Below are 18,072 nucleotides of genomic sequence, written 5' to 3'. Positions count from 1 at the left end.
ACTACCCTGCACGACCCCCCAGCACAACCCTAAACCCTAAAACACTACTCTACACTACACAAACATCACAACACTACCCTAAACCCTAAAACACTACCCCCAGCACGACCCTCCCGCAACCCCTAGTCCGGTCCCCACACTCGAACACTACCCTGCACGACCCCCCAGCACTACCCTAAACCCTACAACACTACCCTACACTACACAAACACCACAACACTACTTTAAACCCTAAAACACTACCCCCAGCACGACCCTCCCCCGACCCCCAGTTTGGTCCCCACACTCAAACACTACCCTGCACGACCCCCAGCACTACCCTAAACCCTAACACACTACACTACACTACACAAACACCACAACACTACCCTAAACCCTAAAACACTACCCCCAGCACGACCCTCCCCCGACCCCCAGTCCGGTCCCCACACTCAAACACTACCCTGCACGACCCCCCAGCACTACCCTAAACCCTAAATTACTACCCTACACTACACAAACACCACAACACTACACTAAACCCTAAAACACTACCCCCAGCACGACCCTCCCCCGACCCCCAGTTCGGTCTCCACACTCAAACACTACCCTGCACGACCCCCCAGCACTACCCCAAACCCTAAAACACTGCACTACACTACACAAACACCACAACACTACCCTAAACTCTAAAACACTACCCCCAGCACGATCCTTCCCTGACCCCCAGTCCGGTCCCTACACTCAAACACTACCCTGCACGATCCCCCAGTACAATGCTAAACCACTACCATACACTACAAAAACACAACAACACTACCCTAAACCCTACAACACTACCCCCAGCACGACCCTGCCCGACCCCCAGTCCAGTCCAAACACTCAAACACTACCCTGCACGACTACCCAGCACTACCCTAAACCCTAAAACACTACACTACACAAACACCACAACACTACCCTAAACCCTAAAACACTACCCCCAGCACGACCCTCCCCCAACCCCCAGTCCAGTCCCCATACTCAAACACTACCCTGCACGACCCCCCAGCACTACCCTAAAGCCTAAAACACTACACTACACAAACATCACAACACTACCCTAAACCCTAAAACACTACCCCCAGCACGACCCTCCCCCGACCCCCAGTCCGGTCCCCACACTCAAACACTACCCTGCACGACCCCCCAGCACTACCCTAAACCCTAAAACACTACCCTACACTACACAAACACCACAACACTACTCTAAACCCTAAAACACTACCCCCAGCACGACCCTCCCCCAACCCCCAGTTCAGTCTCCACACTCAAACACTACCCTGCACGACCCCCCAGCACTACCCTAAACCCTAAAACACTGCACTACACTACACAAACACCACAACACTACCCTAAACTCTAAAACACTACCCCCAGCACGATCCTTCCCTGACCCCCAGTCCGGTCCCTACACTCAAACACCACCCTGCACGATCCCCCAGTACAACGCTAAACCACTACCATACACTACAAAAACACAACAACACTACCCTAAACCCTACAACACTACCCCCAGCACGACCCTGCCCGACCCCCAGTCCAGTCCAAACACTCGAACACTACCCTGCACGACCCCCCAGCACTACCCTAAACCCTAAAACACTACACTACACAAACACCACAACACTACCCTAAACCCTAAAACACTACCCCCAGCACGACCCTCCCCCAACCCCCAGTCCAGTCCCCACACTCAAACACTACCCTGCACGACCCCCCAGCACTACCCTAAACCCTAAAACACTACACTACACAAACATCACATCACTACCCTAAACCCTAAAACACTACCCCCAGCACGACCCTCCCCCAACCCCCAGTCCGGTCCCTACACTCAAACACTACCCTGCACGACCCCTCAGCACTACCCTAAACCCTAAAACACTACACTACACTACACAAACACCACAACACTACCCTAAACCCTAAAACACTACCGCAGCATGACCCTCCCCCAACCCCCAGTTCGGTCCCCACACTCAAACACTACCCTGCACGACCCCCCAGCACTACCCTAAACCCTAAAACACTACACTACACTACACAAACACCACAACACTACCCTAAACCCTAAAACACTACCCCTAGCACGACCCTCCCCCGACCCCTAGTCCGGTCCCCACACTCAAACACCACCCTGCACGACCCCCCAGCACTACCCTAAACCCTAAACCACTACCCTACACTACACAAACACCCCAACACTACCCTAAACCCTAAAACACTACCCCCAGCACGACCATCCCCTGTCCCAGAGTCTGGTCCCCACACTCAAACACTACCCTGCACGACCCCCCAGCACAACCCTAAACCCTAAAACACTACCCTACACAAAACCACTATACTACCCTAAACCCTAAAACACTACCCCCAGCACGACCCTCCCCCGACCCCCAGTCCGGTCCCCACACTCAAACACTACCCTGCACGACCCCCCAGCACTACCCTAAACCCTAAAACACTACACTACACTACACAAACACCACAACACTACCCTAAACCCTAAAACACGACCCCCAGCACGATCCTCCCCCGACCCACAGTCCGGTCCCCACACTCAAACACTACCCTACACGACCCCCCAGCACTACCCTAAACCCTAAAACACTACCCTACACTACACAAACACCACAACACTACCCTAAACCCTAAAACACTACCCCCAGCACGACCCTCCCCTGACCCCCAGTCCGGTCCCTACACTCAAACACTACCCTGCACGACCCCCCAGCACAACCCTAAACCACTACCCTACACTACACAAACACCACAACACTACCCTAAACCCTAAAACACTACCCCCAGCATGACCCTCCCCTGACCCCCAGTCCGGTCCCCACACTCAAACACTACCCTGCACGACCCCCCAGCACTACCGTAAACCGTAAACAACTACCCTACACTACACAAACACCACAACACTACCCTAAACCCTAAAACACTACCCCCAGCACGAGCCTCCCCGACCCCCAGTCCGGTCCCCACACTCAAACACTACCCTGCACGACCTCCCAACACTAACCTAAACCCTAAAACACTACCCTACACTACACAAACACCACAACACTACCCTAAACCCTAAAACACTACCCTACACTACACAAACACCACAATAGTATAATAAATAGGGCACCGATCTACCATTCAGCATGCAGCTTGAATAGATTGTTAATAGTAGTCTGGGTAAATTCCAGTAGTATTGAAATTGTTTGTATTCACTAAATGTTCTGCATTGTAAATGAAGACTATGCGATTACAAATAAGTATGTGCTTAGTATTCTGTTAGTATTCAAGAAGTACCACTCACATATCAGTAGTCTTCATGCACTAGCCTTCCCTATTCAACACTATTGAATACTAAAATTGGCATGAAAGTCTTTGAATGCTATTAAAAGACTAGTTAACCACTAAATGTAGTATTCAACTTTGGTAAGGGTGAAGTTACTGCCATCCAACGAACAACCACCATTTCAGGCCGAGCTTTGAGTGGGATGAATGAAGGTGAGATAGGGGCTCTAAAAGGGGCGTGGCTTAAGATGTATAATTGAAAGTCATTCAAAAGGATAGTGGCCTAAATAATTAAGTGTGTTACATAAACATGAAAAGTAAAACCATATGCTTGCAATAGTTCTATCCGACCATTATTTTGTTTCTTCTCTGTGAGCTTTTATCAAAGCGGTATCACACAGTAACAGTCATAAATCTAAAAACAAGCCACACCTATTGGTTTTGCCAATGCTTGTTATCAGTAGCAGGTAAATGAGTAACAACAATGATTATGTTTCATACCTGCCAATTTGAAGAGCAATCTCACCATACGCGGAGGGGCTGGCCGTGAAGGAGGCAGGGCCTCGCTACGAGAAGTACCTACAGGCAATGTTGAACCCCCAACTCCAAAACCCCTCCTCCCACAATAAAAAAACATCTTGCTGGTGCTAATGTCCTGGGGTGTTTTCACACCCCTTAATGGTCGTTGCCAGTTCAAAGCCACGGAAAACGATCTGGAAAACCACTATTTACAGTGATTTTCAGCTCTTTTTCCCTGCCCCCCTGTGATATCGGCCCCTATTAGCCCCTATCTGGGAGACGGTGTGATGGGGGCTCATATCGTGTCTCACACGGTGGCACTTGTGAGTTGGCAGGTATGATGTTGTGAATAGTTAAAGTTGAAAACAGTTTTGAATGTTGAAAATATTGGTGAATCAAACACTCCTGTTGTTCTAGTCCCACCACTTTCCTCTGTAGGTTCTCTGTAAGACATCTCTTCTGCCCCTTTTCTTCCCACATCTTTCTGAAATCCTCCATGTGCACATCCCACACTTCATCTCTGTCGTCTTTAGCACACTTTTGCCCTCTCTCCTGCATGTACTCGCTTGCATCTCTTTCACTTCACTGTCCCGTACGCCCACAATGCTCCCACTCACCTGTAAGCACGGCATTTTCTTTTAGTTTCGCAATTCGCACTATTTCTACAGCTTTGTGCCTCCTTCACACACTTTCGCATAGAATCAGAGGCCAAGCATTAGATGATCATTTATTCTAAAACCCCTAAATGACCCACTGACAGACACTTTGAGAATCTTGTACTGCTTTCAGCCTCAACTTCAGGACTCCATGGTGGCCCAGTATAAACACCCACCCACACTCCAACAGACACTTAGCGAGGACTCCGTTCACATTAAGCAGTCCTCAGGATTATTGTGCTGCACGGACAAAATACACAAAACACAACAATGTTTAAAAAAGCAAACACTTTTATGGAATGCAAGATTGAGTAAAATGTGTGGAATGTGAACAGGGGCTATCGCTTACATGGATTACTGTGACAGTTTTTATAGCTATTTTTAACTAGAATAGGAGTTTTTAGGTCGAGCTTGGACAGCGCATGCGCTGCTCTGCGAGCCATGCTGTATTAAAGTATGTACTTGAAGCCCCGCCCACTCTCCACCCATATTTGTCATTGGCTTGTGTCATTGTCCTTCGGAAATGCTATTTTCTGATTCGTTATTAGGCTTCTTAGTGCCTCCTTAGTACCTCCTTGTCTTCATTTGTAACCTCCCATGAGGACTGGCCCTTTTACTTCGGTTGTTACACGGTACGTCTTCTTTAGACTGTAAGCACTATTTTCTTTATTGAGTTTGTCTTACTGCAGGGCGGCAGGAGGGTCTCTCATGCGCAGTTGTGACCACCGGCTTGTTTAACTCGAAGCAAACGGGGAGCTCTTCAGGGGCAAATGGAGACAGAATAGAGCAACTCAGTGTAGCCTTTAGGGAGGTCAAAGGTGCGTGATGTAAATTACGATAGATCTAGTGAGTTTATTTTTCTGAACGCACATCTATGTTAAACATGATTATGCTTTCGGATGGCTCCTCCGCTCACATGCTAAAAACCATGACTTCAACAAAGGGCTCTTACCCTCTTTTCTAAATTTGTTCCTCTGTAAAATGGCTCCAAAAAACACAAACTCTGTGGCTGCAAATGTCTCTTTGGACACACTCTCCCGCAGCTGAAAGTGTGAACCCGACCGGAAGGTATTGGAGCGCTTTACTGAGCAGGTCTCCAGTTCCAAAGTGGAAGCCCGCTGCACTTTGTTCCTTGACTCAGGTTACCTGTAGAGGGTGTGCTTTCACCCCCAGCTTAACATTGCGCTCACTCATTTGCTTTTCTCCCCCTGCCCGCCACATTGCTCTGTGTATCGTTTGCTTCGCTAAGCCCTCCGTGCCCCTTCCCCACCGTGCCTTCATTTTTACTTCCCACACCTGCATCCTCACTTTTGCTTCCCCGCACCCTTCCCGTTTGTGTTCCTTCTGCTACCTTCTGTTTGCAACCCTCCCTGCCCCTTTGCTATTCTGTCGGGCACCTTGTTGAGAGCCATGCCTTGCTGTTTCCAATGTGCAGGGCCAGATTTCTTCCTTGATGCTGGAAAGGAGGAGGCCATATCAGAGCAAACAAGGTAAGTAAAAAACATGCAGTGTTTCTCTGGGCATGTGAGTGAATCAGTGCATATTTGTGAGTGTGCATGTGAGTGATTGAGAAGGAATGAGACTGAGTGAGGGTGAAAGAAAATTAGACTAAGTGTGTGTTAGGGTGTCTGTGAGTGCAAATCAGAGTGAATGTGAGTGAGAGAGTGTGGGAGTAAGTATGAATAAGTGAAAGTGTATGCATGAGAGTCAGTAAAGTAGTGTGAGTGAATTAGAATGAGTGAGTGAGTGAGGGGGAGTGAGTGTTATTAGGAGCAGGAGTGAGCCAGGGGTGTAGCTATCAATGGTGCAGCAGGTGCTGTTGCACCAGGGCTCAGAGGCCTGTATTTAAGCAGAGGGCCTATACACCAGGAGATCAAAACAGGCCCCAGTACACCAGCAGTTGTGAGTGAAAGTCCAAGAGTTTGAAAGAGCAAGTGTGTATATGTGTTTGTGAGCATGTGAGTGAGAGTGAAAATCGGTGATTGTGAGTGCATTACTATGTTTATGTGTAAGTGACAGAGTGGAAGTGAGTATAGTATATGTTAGAATGAGCAAGTAAGAGTGTGTGAGGGCGGGAGTTTGAGTGAGAGTGAGTGGCGGGAGACAAAATTCACTTGTATATTTTCCTCACTTCGCGCAGCGGACGCGCGACTGCAGGAAGCATTAGCGCTAGCTGTGGCTATTTTTTAAACTTGTATTCTTTGGGTGCATTGCTTTTAATTCAATTGTACATTTTTCTACCTGCTTTCTTCTGCCGCTTGCTTCCCGGTCCACCACGGGTTCGCACGATTGTTGTGGAGAGAGCAGCGGTCTTCCATCTTTCGGGAGGAGACAGGGGGAGGCGGAGCACTGACGTCAGCAGACAGCTGACTTGGAGGCTTTAAAATTCATGCCTCTCACTTCGCGCAGCGGACGCGCGCAGCGGGAGCGCTGGTGGCGTGCTGGCGGCGCGCCAAAGGCAAGCCCGTCTGCGCCCGTCCGTGTCCGACCGGGGCCAGGGGCCTTAACCCCTGCCCCTTTTTCTAAAGCGGTAAAGAAACATTCCCTAGTCTTCTATATGATTTATGAAAGAGACCAGAAGCTGATTGCATTTCCCTCAAACTCGACCACCCCATTTTACCATGCCCTTGATGTAATTTCACTTGCACATACGAAACCACAGTCGCATAATACTGCCACCCGCCTGAATTCCATCAATCAATCATCAGCTGGGGGAAGAACAATCAAAACCCAATCTAAAGAGTTTACATTTCTTAACCTAAATTGTAGATCCCTCGCTAAACATAAGGAGGATATCTTTGATCTCCTCCACAACTCACAACCACAACCAGATGCAATTTTCCTTACGGAAACCTGGTTACACGAAAGCTCCGGCCTCGACACTGCAGCGGTCCTATCGCCAACTTACACAATTCTTAGGAAAGATCGAGGAGATAAAATCGGTGGCGGTATCGCAATTATTTTAAAAAAAGATTAATCGTTTAAATGGGAGGCACCACCTTGTGGAGGCTGTGAAGCTGGCTTTTTCAGACTCCTCCTTACTCCTCAGTTCACGCTGACAGGCTTTTTGGTATATCGTCCACCTGGCGCAGCAGGGCCATGGGCGGCAAGCTTTCCAGATATTATTGCCCCTTTCTTGCTTAATGCAGCCAACTTTACCATCGTGGGTGGCCTTAATATTCACTTTAACGATCCTACATGCAAGATTGGCTTCTAGCTTGATCGCCGATCTAGAAGCCATGAACATATCACTCTGCAATTTGGGTCCTACTCACAAGGGGGGCCACTTGTTAGACCCCATTTTCTCAAACCTACCAAATATTTCAAGTCAAAAAGCTCTGCCCTTACTTTGGTCTGACCTTTTTTTGGTAAATTTTAAGTTGGTGTGCGATTCACGGCCTAATAGCCCTGCCATCTCCTTACCCAAAGTCAGGAGTAGAAATTGGAAGAATTTAGATATTGGCTCCCTAAATCAAGATCTTGTGAGCAATATTCCTGATTTTTCTACCATCCAGATCTCGGACGCAGCTGTCATCCACACTTGGATTACGGCATCTGTGAACATCTGCCTCCCCACTTCATTTAAGAAACTAAATAATCACCACCCTCCTGCCCCATGGTTCACCGAAAAACAAAAAAATGGAAAAAACAAAATGTAAGGCCTTGGAAAGATGCTGGAGGAAGGATTATGCCTTAGAATCCAAGCATAGCTATAAAACTGCTAAGAGAGAATTTAATTCCCTATGTAAAGCAGCGCGTGCTGAATATGTGAACAAAACTATTACATCAGCACATAATAATGCAAAAGTCCTGTTCAAATTAGTTGGGGATCTCTCGGGAGCAATTCGTCAACCGATACCCCCGATACTTGATGAAGCACATTGTGAAGTTGTGGCGAAGTTTTCATTGAAAAAGTAGAAAAGATTTATGCAGATCTTGGGACGGCAACTACCAATACGGAACAACACATAATGAACTCATCCCCCACTCTAGACTGTAACAACCCAGTCGGGTCCCCTGATTCGGCCTCTACTATGAAAATAACAAGCTGGCAACCCTTAGACCCATTGTCTTTTAATGTTATTCTAAACAGTCTTAAATCAGGCTCCCCTAACGACCCACTTCCAGTCAATATTTAGCAAAAACTAAATTCTTCCTCATTAAAGATCGTTATGGAGTTACTTAATGCCTCACTGAGGGAAGCCATCTTACCAGCAGAGTGGAAACACGCAATGGTTCTTCCGCTTTTGAAGAAACCTAATGCGGATCCAGCTGAGCCTTCCAACTTCCGTCCGATTTCCTTACTCCCTGTTTTCTCTAAGATCTTGGAAAAACACGTGAACCAACAGCTTACACAGTTTGTGGAATCTAATAACATCTTATACGGGTCCCAATCAGGCTTTAGAGCCGGATACTCCACAGAGACTACTCTCTTAGGAGTCACAGAAACAGTACGCCAGCATCTGGATAAAGGGGAAACTGTGGCACTCATCCTATTAGACGTGAGTGCCGCCTTTGAGACGGTGCCTCATCTTACCCTTTTAAAAGCACTCCAGTCCCTGGGGATTGCTGGCTCAGCTCTGGATTGGATTAAAAACTTCCTTACCAATAGGACTTTTCAGGTCTTCTCCCCATCGGCTTGCTCCAAGACCTATGCATCTCCGTATGGAGTACCACAGGGCTCGATTCTCAGCCCCTTGTTATTCAATCTCAACGTCAGCCCTTTAGCTACCATCGCGGAAGATGCTGGGTTGTCGATCTTCTCTTATGCGGATGACACCCAGCTTCTTTTTTCATTATCCGCCAATGAAAACTCCAGAGTTTCATCCTTACAGGTAGGGCTGTATAAAATTGCCCGCTGGATGCACACTAACTGGTTAAAGCTAAATGGGGGAAAGACGGAGGTCTTGGTCATGGGGAAAGATAAATATCTCTGGGGCCCGCACCACTGGCCGCCAGAAATGGGTGAACTTCCTAAACCGGTGCAAACTGTACGTAATTTGGGCATAGTGATTGATGATCAGCTGTCCATGAAACAGCAAGTATCTAAGACCACATCTATCTGCTTCACTATCCTTAAATGGCTCCTTAAGATGCTATGGATGCTGCCTGAATCCACTCAAAGAACGGTTATGCAGGCCTTAATGATGTCGAGGCTGGACTATGGCAACATCCTATATCTAGAAGCGAAAAGGGAGTTAGTACGCAAGCGGCAGGTGGTACATAATTCCGCCGCCAGGTTACTTTGTCATGTACCCAAAACATCCTCCATCACAGGCACTCTTCGTGACCTTCACTGGCTCAGGATTGAGCACCGGACTAAATTTAAGGCCTTATGCTATATGCATAAGATTAAACTAGGCACAGCACCCCATTACCTATGCTCCCTAGCCCAGACATATCTTCCTACTCGTTTTCTCCGTTCCTCATCTCAAGCCAATTTTCTGGTTCCCAGATTTAAACTATCACGCATGGGCAGACGCTCCTTCTCCTATCTGGCCCCTATGTTGTGGAACTCACTGCCCTCTTCACTCCGCCATGAAGTCAGCCACAAAAGTTTCCGCAAAGGCCTTAAGACCTGGCTATTCAACCAGTAAATGCTGTCTTCTATGTTCGCAATTTGTCCTGGGCGCCGGGAAACCTCCGGATAGCTGTGCGCCTTATACATTTAATTTAATAATGATAATAATAATAAAAGCGAATGAAAGAAGGAGTGAGTATGAGTGATAATCAGTGAGCCAGTGCAAATGAATAAGAGTGTGTTTGCTAGCATGTGCTTGTGAGTCTGTCTCTGGCCATGGTTTAGTCCTGATCATCCTTATGGGGCACACAAGGTAACATGGTTTCGTTTGCATGCTAGAGGCTGTTCTTGTCCTCAGAGAAGGCACCCGCGGAATATTGGTGGTCAGGAGTCAGGTTAGGAGAAGCACACCGCAAGAAAATGTTGTCTCTGACATACTGGAGGCAATTTTTGACTCATGGTTCACCCATGGTAATTGTCCAGTATTAATGGCAAAAGTCTGGTACTGGGATAATAAATGTCATTCTTGGCATAAGGGGTTACCCATGATAAAATGGTGCCATTGGCACACTGGAAGTAATTCTTAGCATAGGGGCCACAGAGGGCAAATTGTGAAATATAAATGGAGTGTATTTTTGGTGAGTATTCAACTCCAGTCATCATGAGCCAAAGAGGTCTACAGAAATCAGCATTTATGGGAACACAAACGCAGTGTTTGCATAAAAATATGCTAAAAATAAATAAATAGCCATGTGCACTGTGCTGACTCACAGGTAGGGCATTGACCAAATGCCCCCCTTGTCAAGCCACCAATGAAAAGTGACTTTTTAGAACCTATCGCTTTTTTGCAATTTTATGAGAAAACAATGTAGTATTTTACCCCATTTAAAAAAAAAAATCTAAGAGGGGCAACCCCTTCAAATGACACTAAATAAAGCCTTGCTTTGCTTGCTCACTTACTGGAATTGCTGGGAAGTATTTAGCCCTACCACCTTCAGAGACCACCAGCCTCCACCGGCTCAGCCATTGAAATCCGAATGCCAACCTGGCTCTTAGTGCCTTGCCAATGTTTGTAGTGCAGATTCTTTTTCGTGCCACTATTCTTCAGAAGCAGACAGGAGTCTAATCAGAGTCTAAGCAGCGAGGCAAAAGGCCAACCCTGTTATGTCATCAGGAGTCAAAGGATGCAAACGTCACTTCCGTTTCCTCCTGACGTTTAATAGACAACCACAGAGAGCACAGGACTGGCATTCTCACTCACTCCCCAACATTCTACATCTGATGAATGCTAATTCTATTGAGCAGACCTGTACCTCGGAGCTCCTCATCTCTGAGGCTGGGCTGAGAATAGCCTCGAAAACTGATTTCATCTCCCACCGAAGCTGTGGCGCCCGCAGTCATGTGTAACTTACTCACCAGTCAGAGGAGTGCATAGGCTGATAACTGGAACCTGAGAGGAACCCGGGTTTAAAGCATTATTCACAGCAGGTTATTGCCTCTTTATTTGCTGAACGCATTCAGCCGAATCCCTCTCTCCAAACAATAAGAGGAATAAAATGCACAGCACGCCTGGCTGGCCACAGGGCTCATCTTGATTTGCAGAGACAATTACACCCTTTTCCCCAACACTTTCACACGCGCCGTCCTTGCAGTTTCAAAGGCAAATCCAAATGTTTGCAATTTTTTCGTCATTTACATGCTATTTATGGGGCATTTCTCCAGCGCCGGTGCACTTTTTCTTCTTCTGGTATTTTCATTGCTATTTTAGTCCTGCATCCCAGCCCCACCTGCTGAGCTGCATAACATATGTTTCCCTGGAAGGTGCTTTCCAGGACTCTATGAGAGTCCGCCTGGGTGTCCTTCCCTCTGTTTTATGTAACAACTTTTCGCTGTTTTGCAGCTACAAAAATCATGTTCTGTGTAGAGTAAATGAACACAACCCTCATGGCTGCCAAGTCACTCATATCGAATCCATCACGGCCAGTCAGTTTTGTCTTTGAAATAACTTTCACGCAGAATTCTCAGACTTGTAGTTTCTTTTCGCATATTATCAATATGGACTTCAAAATTCCATCAGGCAAAGTTTTGATGTGCCCATGCCAGACTTAGGTGATGGCACCATGCTTAACGTAGCACTACCTAGTCGATAAACCTTCACCAATAGTTGTAGTGATACCCAAGGCTCTTACTGTTTGTCTACATCAAACGTTTTTTAAAATAAACCTTAATAACTCACAATATAGTCATTGAGGGATTGCACTAGAATGTTATAAGTGGATCTATTGGAGAAATACCTCCAGCAATTAATATTAGGTGGATGTGTGATTATTTGCAGCGACCTTCACAAAGTTCTATCGAAAGCGTGTAATACTGTGAAGGCTGCTAATTTATTTGTTTTGCCACACATGCGAAGATCTTGACTTTTTTCTACATTTTGTGTTGCTTGTATCCCTATTTAATCCAAGCAAATTGATTCTGTATGAGACAGAAATGAGGAAAAAGGAGCTTCCATTTGAGTTCCCCGCCTCCAGTATGAGGCCTTTTTGCTAAAAGTGGTGCCACCACCACACCGGGAGGAATGGTGGCAGAAATGCAATGTCTGGTGGCCACCATTTAATGGAGACCATCGGGCATCCTTTTTATTAGGTCTCGCCTACGCAGCGCACATGCACTACATAGGGAAGAGACCTCTTGAAATCGGTTCAGTTTTTCGCTTAAAAATGTGCATGCTTTGCATTGCCTTCAATGGCAACACGTGAACGTTTGGCGATTTCCTTGCGGGAGCGAGCGGCGCCATGTGTTACCAATTAGTGCGCTCGCTCCCGCAAGGTAAACGCTGCTGCTCTCGGCTGCACTCCCCCCACCCCTCCCACTTGTTTACCCAGCGTCAGAGGGCTATCCCGAGAGTGCCGAGAGTGAGACGCATTTTTAAAAAAATCTTTCTTATGCCTATTTTTTAAGGCAGTGCTCTGTCCCGTCGCCCCGTGATAAATGTCTGAATCTGTCATTATTATGCTTGCTCCAAATATGGTTTAATAAGCCTTTTTGTTTAAATTTTCGTTGACAAATGGCCCCTTGCGTGCTTGTTTTGGTTAAATATTTGCAGATGAAAAAAATCAAGTGGCATAAACCACACATGGAGTTGTGCAGAGTGCTATTATATACCATTTATTATCCCCGTTGTTGATGGATGTTGACGCAGATTGACCCCCCGCAGGCTTTGCTACTTGTGAGTCATAGTCCCTTCTCCACACTGAACAATGGTAATAAGTAACCTATTACTGGGCGGATGTGAATACATAACATAATGGCAACGTTGTTTATTCACACAAGCACATGTAACTGCAACAAAAAGTGTGAGACTGCAGGCAAAAATGCATGGACGTCAAGTCAACAAAATATCAGGTATAGTGGAAGTGACATCATACGTTTGAGTATCACTTTCACGCACACACGATCAGACATACAGTTACATAACCCCACTTTTACACGCAAGTATGTCCACAACCTACATTTAAAATAATTTCTTTACTTGCCTCAGCTATTAGGGTAGGTCATATTCATGGGTTTCTGTTTTTTGTGCGAACACCTATTGCAGGTTCATGTTTTTTTTTATTTTAAAAGGGCATGTACCAAAACATTTTGCTTTTCCCCTTGCAGTCTCATATCATGGTAAATTAAACCACCCCATTGTAAGGCGGGTGCCACTTCAGTTACTCCTATGTTGACGTTGGAAACCATGGTGATGTTCTCTGCCTATTAGCCAGGATAGTTAAAAGCATGCTACTTACTAGGTAGGTCGCATAAAAGTGTCTTCCTCCCAGCACATATTGGTGTGAAACACAGCTGACAAACATGTTTTCGAGCAAACGAAACAAGTGCATTGGCAAATTTCTAGAAGACATTGGTTAACCTCTTCTAATTCAACAGGCTTCTTCCCCATCACTAAGAGATTTAATCCAACCTTCTACCCCTGTGTGCCCATTGGCCCCTGAATCACAATTTGCTGCTTCGTGTTCAATCATCCATGACCATTTACCAAGACAACCGCCTGGAGTTTTGCCGTCTGATTTGAAGAGAACCTGAATCTCTCCATCCATATCTCCTCCAATGCTTCCTCGACCTGGTTCCAAATTCTGCATTACCCATCTGTATCGAGTGAGAAAACTCGTTTGCGCTGTGGTAATAAAAAACACGAATCTGTGAATTTCTTGTCTGCGCCCCAGTGTCCATTACAGTGTCTTACTCTCTCTCTGTCCCTTCCTCTCTCCCTCTCTTCCTCTCTCCCTCTCATCCTCTCTTCCTCTCTCCCTCTCATCCTCTCTCTCTCCCTCTCTCTCTCTTCCTCTCTCTCTCTTCCTCTCTCCCCCTCTTCCTTCCTCTCTCCCTCCTTTCCTCTCTCTCTCTCCCTTGCTGTCTTCCTCCCTCCCTCTACCTACTTTCCTCCCTCCCTCCCTTCCTCCGTCTCTTCTCTCTCTCCCTTCCTCTTTCCGTTCCTCCCTCTCTCCCCACCTCCCTCTCTCTCTCCCTCTCTCTCTCCCACCCTCTCTCCGTCCCCCCTCCCTCCCTCCTTCCCTCCCTCCTTCCCTTCTTTCTTCTCTCTGTCCTTCCCTCTCTCCATCAATCCCTCTTTCTGCACCTCCCTCTCCCCCTCCCTGCCTTTCTACGTCCCTCCTTCTCTCCGTCCCTCCCTCTCTCCCTTCTTCCCTCTCTCCTCCCTTTCTCTTTCCTTCCCTTCCTCTCTCTGTTCCTCCCTATCTCCCCACCTTCCTCCCTCTCTCCCTCCCTCTCTCTCTCCCTCCCTGCCTCCCTCTCTCCCTCTCTCCATCCTTCCTCTTTCCCTCCCTTCCTCTTTCCCTCCCTACCTCCTTTCCTGTCTCCGTCCCTCCCTCCCTCACTCCATTCCTTCCTTCACTCCATCCCTCCCTCTCCCCCTCCGTGCCTCTCTCCGTCCCTCCTGCTCTCCCTCCCTTCCTCCCTCCCAAACTCCCTCCCTCCCTCTCTCCGTCCCGGTTACGTGCACTGGCACGAGCGGAGGCGCCATCTGGCTTTCCTCTCGCTCTCCCAAATGCGCGCGCCTCGCTCCGCCTCTCTGTGCCCATATACGTCTCCCTTCAGCAGTCACCTCCCTGCTTTTCGATGCTCTCATGCGTTTCACACTTGAGAGGACCCCTCCCCCTGCCAGCCACTCACCCATGTCCCTCCTGGCATTCACTACTCGCCCCCTTGGCACTCACCCTTCACCTCCATGGCACTAGCCCTTCACCCCCTGGCCTGGCATCTACCCTTCGCCCCTTGCACTCACCCTTCCCCTCCCTGACACTCACCCTTGACCTTCCTGACTCTTACGTCTCACCTCCATGGCACTCAACCTTAATTTCCCTGGCACTCACCCTTCATTCCCCTGACCTGGCACTCAACTTTGACCTCCGTGGCACTAGCCCTTCACTCCCCTGGCCTGGCAGCTACCCCTCACCCGTGGCACTCATACTTCCCCTTCTTGGCACTCACCCTTCCCCTCCCTGGCACTCACCCTTGACCCTCCTGACTCTTACGTCTCATCTCTCTGGCACTCACTCTTCCCCTTTCTGGCACTATCCCTTCACCCTCCCTGGCCTGACAGTCAGCCTTGTCCCTCCTGGCATTCACTCCTCACCTCCCTGGCACTCACCTTTGACCCTCCTCGCACTAGCCCGGTTTCCCCCAAGAACAAAAAATAATAAGCTTTGGCATAGCCAATAGGTCTCGCCTTTGGGACCTTATAAGTGTTTAGCCCAGTGGCGGTCCGTCCATTGGGGGCGTTGGGGCATTGCCCCCCCGCCCGCGCCTCGCGCCCGCAGCTTCCTCTGTGAGGGAGAACTGTCAGTCAGTATGACGTTGGACTGCCCACCCCCTTCAGAGTCTGAAGGGGGTGGGCGGTCTGGCGTCATGTTGACTGACAGGCAGCCAGCAGCACACAAGTGCGCATGAGTGGGTACGGAGGGCGATTTTTGCACCGTGCCCAGTCATGCGCACTAGTGTTTCCCGAGTCTGGCGCATGCCCATTAGCAGAGCGAGGTTGAGCCAAGGCTCAAACCTCGGTCTCCTAATGGGTAGGCGGGTGGAGCGTAAGCCTGCTCTAAGCCAATCCCGGTGCTGCTCCAGCACCAGGATTGGCTGAGAGGCGTCTTGCAAGCCAGCACTGATGGGCTGTTCATTCCAGTGAGTGAGTTGGCGCCAGAAGTAACGTACCCGAGGCGGCGCGGACCCGGACCCGGACCTGCTCAGGACAGGTAGGATTTTATTTAAACCCCCCTCCCCGCGCGACCCCCCCCCGCGCGACACCCCCCGCTCCCCTGCGCGACTCCCCCCCTGGCGCTTGATGTCTACAGGTGTCTCCAAGATAAAACTAAGGATATTTGAAAGGGTTCATCACATCCTTCTCTAGGCCCTGACCATCTCTGAATGCCAAGGCAACAGCTGCAGCCTACTGGCTTTACTTTCTTTTAAAGCACCCCTACTTAAAAACGAAATATTACAGCATTAATTGTCTCCAACAAGTGACTGATGAGCACCCAGGCATCTTTCTCTTTGTTAGGTCTCTGCCTCTGGTGAGGGTGTACAGGGAAGGGGAATATAGATAACGAGATCGATGGGAGTCAGTTCATGACATGGACGGATGCCTAGAGCGGATAGGGTTCATGGAAAAGTGACCGGGACACAGCTGGGGTGGACATGATGGGAGTCAGTTCATGACATGGACGGATGCCTAGAGCGGATAGGGTTCATGGAAAAGTGACCGGGACACAGCTGGGGTGGACAGGACTGGACAGCACACCTTAGAAAAGCATAGCATGGAGAGAGCACTGGATGAGGAAAGCACAAGAGCCCATAATAAAAAAAAAACACATTATTTTGTAGTAATATCATGCACATTTCTTTAAAGCAGGATGGTAGAGTGCAGGAAGGGACAGCACAGGAAGGGTGGCAACGAGGTCAAGGTGGCTGGGAGCGATGGGGAGAAGCCCACAATGGGAGAGAGCACAGGCAGAGGCTGATAGCATCAGGGGAAGGAGCATAGGCTGTGGCATCAGCCCAGAACGGCAGAGACACGCAGTGTGTGAGACTGGAGCGCAGGATAGGACAGGACACAAGAGTGCAGCATGTGGCAGTGCAGAACAAGAAAAGGCAACTCATGAGAGCAGAGGAAGGAAACCCCCACCATGATGAGGATGAAGGTGCCGGGCCTCCAACTCCCGCAGTTGATGTGATTATTTCAAAAAGTTCTTTATCTAATGTGTTTTAATCATTTTGAGACTTTTTACTTTGCTCCAAGTGCTCCAGTATGAGCCCACTGCAACCTGAACTCCTAAAGAAACATTTGTTTTGTATAGATGAATATTTTGTCAGATAAGCAAATACATATTTATGATATTTATGTGTTGTGCGTGGGTTTGTGTCTGTGGGTTTGTTCACACATACATATTTATTGTACGAGCAGAAACGTTACTGAATATATCTACATATGTTTTTGTCCACAAAGCACATGAATAACGGCGTCTTGTGTCACATGCTCTGTTCATTAGGAGACCTACTGCCGTTAGGTTAGTGGATGTTCTTTGCTTTTTAATGAACCCTGTCTGGTTCTTTGGCAGCCTTTTTGCCTCTGTCGCCCACTCCTGTAGATCTTGCATTAGTAACGTTGTCAAAAATTAGAGGTCCACATTGAGAAGTGATATCAACCTGTAGTTACTAAGGGATTTGGCTAACCCGCTCTTGAAGATGCGATGGATCACTGAACCCCTCCAGCTTTCCAGTATGCTTTCCGTCACCAGTATTAGCTTGAAAATCAAATTCAAGAAACTAGTCCAGGTAGTGTCGCTGTGCAGTTCATTTCTGGGTTCACCGGATCCTGTGTGATTATGCTATGATCGAAATGATATTATTTTATTGTCCAATAAATGTGCCGCATGGCGTGTTAATCTTTTGCATCCTCCCCGTTCGATGAGATGTTGCGGTTTCTACATGTTTTTATATTTTTGAGAACCACAAATCTTTCCATTCAATATAAACGCATGTATGTAAGCC

This window comes from Triturus cristatus, chromosome 9 (assembly GCF_964204655.1).
Source record: "Triturus cristatus chromosome 9, aTriCri1.1, whole genome shotgun sequence".
Taxonomy (NCBI): Eukaryota; Metazoa; Chordata; class Amphibia; order Caudata; family Salamandridae; genus Triturus; species Triturus cristatus.
Note: the sequence above shows the minus strand (reverse complement) of the source record.